Source organism: Elephas maximus, chromosome 6, assembly GCF_024166365.1.
Source record: "Elephas maximus indicus isolate mEleMax1 chromosome 6, mEleMax1 primary haplotype, whole genome shotgun sequence".
Taxonomy (NCBI): domain Eukaryota; kingdom Metazoa; phylum Chordata; class Mammalia; order Proboscidea; family Elephantidae; genus Elephas; species Elephas maximus.
In genome coordinates this window covers 34578302-34583860 of record NC_064824.1, presented here as the reverse complement: position 1 = coordinate 34583860, position 5559 = coordinate 34578302, and positions in this window count along the sequence as shown.

Below are 5559 nucleotides of genomic sequence, written 5' to 3'. Positions count from 1 at the left end.
AAGTCACTTCCCTAATTAAAGGAAAAACCCCTAGAGTTCTGGGGTCCACATATAGAAAAAGAAAAAGAAAAGGAATTTTGGAAAGTAGGAGACAAAATTCTCATGATTTGCAAATGACAATATTAGCAACTCAATGAAAATTTTATACTTAGTTATTTGCAAAATAATATAAATATGTATTGTGCAGTTTTTGCCATATATCAAAAAGAACCAATTTTATAATCCTATCAAATATCAAATGTCTGGAATTTATAATTCTAATATGAAATTTATAATATTAATGTAGATAACTCCACTTGTACATAGAGAATATATAAAAATTTAGTACGTGATTAGTGGCACTTAAAATTATAGAGAAATGATAGACTGTCCAATAAATTGTGCTGATATAATTCATAAGCTCCTTGAAGAGGTTATCTTAGGTCCCTACTTCAGACCAAAATAAATACCAGGTTGCACAAATATTTAAATATGATATTTTTGTAATCTTAGTTTTTGGAAGAGATTTCTGGGCACGAAACAAAATCAAAAAATGCTAAAGAAAACATTTACAGGTGTTTCTACATAACAACTAAAAGGAGAAAAAAAGCCAAAAAAAAAAAAAAGACGTGACAACGGGGCAAAAAGTTTCTCCAATACATAACTCAAGTTACATGATTTAGGAATAAACATTATAGAGGTAAAGTGCCATTTTCATCATAGCATATCAAGGGTACAGGCTGTCAACATGACTTATCACTGTCGATGTTAGCTTTGATCACCTGGCTGGGTAGTGTTTGTCAAGTTTCTCCTCTGAAAAGTTCCTCTTTTTCATACTATACTTTTTGTAAGAAAGTCACTGTGCACAGTCTTTTCTTAAAGAGTAGAGAATTAAGAGTGGGGGATTATGCTCATTTTTTTAATTTATTCAATGCTTATTTATATCAGTTTAGAACCATACTTATATTGTACTTTGGGTTATAACCCAATACTACTTTATACTGTTGATCCAATTGTTTCATCATAGCCATTCTAGGAGCTCATTCAGTTGGCTCCTGTGTCCCTTTGACAGACACCCATTATTGTGGTGTTTTGTTTTGTTCTTGAAAACTTCCTTACTTTCTGGCACTGCAGACTCATCCTGTATATTTCCTATCTCAGTAGTAGATTCAGCCATATCTCCAGAATTTTGGTCTCTTTTATTGAAGAATCCTATTAGAAATCAAGATCTGGGTACTAGGTGTGCTCATTGCTTCCCCAGGTGTTGTTGCTTTGAGGCCCTCTTAGATGACAGAGAAAAAAAAAAAAAAAAAGATGTGTATTCTAACCCATGTAAATGTAAAATCTATATATATAGATATCTGTATGTAACTATCTGTACCTAAACTAATCTAAATATGAGTTCACACTGATATCGCTAAAAGCAGCCTATTTCCACATGGATAATTCTAGTCTCTTCCCTTTCCTTGTCTGTAATGTTCTTCTCCATCACTGAAAACCTGGCTCTTATCATATGCCCTCTACTTACTTAACTGTTCAGTTCTTGAATCTGATGTTTTGTTTTGTTTTTTATCTTTGAATTTCAATTTGGAAAGTTTCTATTAACATCTTTAAGTTCACTGATGTTTTTGTCATGTTGAGTTCACTGGTAACCTACTGAAGACATTCTTCATTTCTGTTACTGTGTGTGTGTGTGTATTTCTAGCATTTCCTTTTGATTCTTTTTTACATTCTCCATAGCTGTACTTACTTAACCTACCTGTTCTTGCATGTTGTCTACTTTCCCAGTAGAAACTTTAATATAATTTAATTATAGTTATTAAATTCCTTGGCTGATAATTCCAACACCTGTGTAATATCTAAACCTGGTTCTGATGAAGCCTGTCTCTTCAGAGTGACTTCTTTTTTTCTTTTGCCTTTTAACATGCTTTGTAATTTTCTGTTGAAAATTGGATATGCATTGGATAATAGGAATTGAGGTAAATAGCCCTTTAGTGTGAGAATTTATATTAATCTTGCTAGGAGCTAGCCTGTGTTTTGAAGCTATAGGTATCAGGGGCTTCAAATTTCTCCAATGTTCTTGTTTTTTCTCCCTATTGCCTTGGGAATTCCTAAGAACTGCTCCTTAAATAAAGTCTGTATGTTGCAGCTATTTAAGGTGTAACCCACTGTTATTATATTGGAGCCCTGTTGGTGTATTGGTGTGGAGCTTTCTATAATCTCCCACTTAAATTTCAGTCTTTTAGTGGGCCCGTGTCTTAGGGATGGGACCATCACAAGTGTTTTCCTAGTGGTGTACCTTTTGTTCCCCTGTCCTCTGCTCTCTTCCTTAGCTGTAACATTATCAATATTGGTCCATGAATCTCTGTTCCTTTTTGATTCATTTTCCCCTTACATGAAATGGAAAACTTGGATATGGCTGAAGTAAGGAGGGGTTCCCTTTCCCTAGCTGGGACAATGAATAAGGAAGACAAAAGAAGAATTGATGTTTTTGAATTATGGTCTTGGTAAAGAATATTGAATATCCCATGAACTGCCAGAAGAACAAACAAATCTGTCTTGAAAGAAGTACAGCCAGAATGCTCCTTAGAAGCAAGGATGTCAAGACTTCATCTCATGTACTTTGGGCATGTTATCAAGGGGACCAGTTCCTGGAAAAGGACATCATGCTTGGTAGGGGGTCAGCAAAAGAGAGGAAAACACTCAATGAGATGGCTTGACACAGCAGTTGCAACAATGGACTCAAACATAGCAAGAATTGTGGGGATGGCACAGAACCAGACAGCGTTTCATTCTGTTGTACCTAGAGTCACTATGAGTCAGAACCGACTAAACAGCACCTAAAAACAACAACAGCTGGGATAAGGTGTCATAGCTGAGCTCTAGCAGAGTCCTTAAAACTAGAGAGTAGAGTTTTGGTAGAAAGAAGACTCTGTTCGCTCTTTTTCTTCTCTTGCCAGTGCCATGAGAGAGCTCTTTCTTGGATTCTCACAGTAAGACTCTGGAGGTGCTCCTGGAAGAAAAGTTCATGAAGGCTGCTCTAAGACTGCAGCCTCTAAGAGTCTCTCACTCTCACATTAGTACATATTCAGCCTCTAGGAATTTGTCAACATTATTAATTAAATGTTCCCACCAGTTTATGGCACCAAAGGCTTCTGATCTATGTAATCAGATCTTAGTTTCTGTCTATCTCTGGATGCTAATATCTCTCAAGATTTACAGGTGGCGGATAGCCTTGTGGCCACAATTCTCTGATTAGTTCTAGAATAGTCTTTGATTTTTAGTTGTTCGTCGTTTTCTTGTTGTAAAATCAAGAATGGCAATTTCTAAACTCTTTACATGTCAGAGCTGAAACTGGAAGTCCTGGTAGTAGGATTTTAAAAATTTTATTTTCATTTTTCTTTATATTATTCTCTGTTGCTTTTATAATAAGTTTTAACAATTATACTTTAAAAATGGAATTGGTCACAGTTATGTATACTTCCTAGATATAACCAAACACCTCTCAGGATTGGATTTCTACATTTGAAGAATTAAGACCATAGTCTTGTAGAACATCTCAGTCAATTGGCATAATATAATTCATAAAGTTATGTTCTATATCCTAGTTTGCTGAGTAGGGTCTGAGGTCTTAAAAGCTTTCAAGAAGCTATCTAAGATACAACTATTGGTCTCTACTCCTCCAGAACAAAAGAGAAAGAATAAAACTAAAAACTCAAAGAAGAATCTAGTCTACGGGACAAATAGCCTACACAAACTACAGCCTTATCTACCCTGAGACTTATTGACCTCTATCAACCGTTCTAATCAGGTCCACAATAGATAGGCCCTGATAGAATGGGAGAAAAATGTGGAAAAGAACCTCAAATTCCTAAAAAAAAAAAAAAAAAAAAAAAAACCAGACCTACGGGACTGGTTGAGACTGAAGGACTCCCCAAAACTATTGTCCTGAGATACTCTTCAAATCTTGAACTGAAACTAACCCCTGAGGTCACCTTGTAGCTAAATAATAAACTGGCTCAAAAAATAATGAACATCACCTGTAAGTACTGTGCTCTTTTAAAAAATCACCTATATGTGACAAAACAATAAACAATTACTTTAAAACGAAGATGAGAATGTAAAAAGACAGGGAAACTAGATTAATGGAAATGGAACAACCCAAATAGAAATAATGAGAATGTTCACGTATCATGAAGAATGCAGCCAATGTCATTGAAAAGCTTGCATACAAATTGTTGAATTGGAATCTAAACTGTTGTTTAAACCTTCACTGAAAACACAAAATGTTATTTAAAAAAAAAAATGGAAATGGTTCTTGAAAAGGTAAGCATCAGTGATCTAGAAAATTCATGTACACACAAACACTTGTTCCCTAACAATGTTGAAATGAATAATAATGTCCTGAAAAGTACAGAAATTTCAAGAATATACAGTTTACCTTCTCCAAAATTATTTATCACTTTCACACATAGGAGAATCGCTTCAATTAAAGAACTCTTCTGTGCTTTTAACTTGTTTTTACTTCAGTTATTAGAGTCCTTAATCCAGTCTAATTTGTATTATACTTCATGATATTTGAAGTATAATACAAGGCATCTGAAATTATGTCTTTGTATATGTCCTAGATACAATACTTTGCACTTAATAGGCACCTAATGAATGTTTTGAAAATTGAATTGAAGTCAAATACAAAGTTTTGTTACTTTGTTTTCCATATAAATAATACATTTTAATGTAAAATAATTAGCACTTTTTACCCATAAGTGATCTAAGAACTCATTAGCCTGATCCTCAGAAACACCTGAAAATCTGAACATTTTGGTTCTACAAATCTCAGGCCAACAATGACCTTGGACTACACTATGTTATCCTAAGATGGTTGAGAGTGTTGAATGACAACTTGGTTCATATCTGAGTATACTGTAATCCAGCTTCTAATCATATTGAGCATTTGCATAACTCTAGGATGGATGAAATGGCCCTGGCCTGGACCATGGTCTTGTTACCTACCCAGATAATCTATGTGAAAAAATGTTTGAATAGAGTAATCAACTTTATTTTTCTTCAAGACCTAATATGACCCTCAGCCACTCAGTTGTTATCATCTGCATCTGTTTGTCCACTGAGATATTAGAACAAGGAAGTTGCCCCTCTTCTGTCCCATCTTGGATAACGTTGCTGGTCTCATTGCTTTGTGTCCCAGCTGAGCTAGTTCTTTTCCATCTTCTTCTCCATTCACGTTGGTTAATTTAGATCAGCAGTGCTTCTGCTTGGTGCTTTCTTCAATCCAAAACTTCAATAGATATTTGTCATTATGAAGATTATACATAAATAAGGCTATTTATAAACAGTTTTATAAAAATAGCATCTCAAAAGAGTTTGAGTCAGGAAGAAGCTATATCTTATCATATGACCTGCTTCAGATGTCATATAGTGTCAGTTCTGTCATAATTTATTGATCAAGGTTGTCCCATTGTCCACCCACGTGTATGGAAAGGGAACATAGAGTGTACCTCTTGTTGGCATAGCGACAAGGTCACAAAGTTAAAAGAGCATGTTCAATGGGAAATGTTGTTA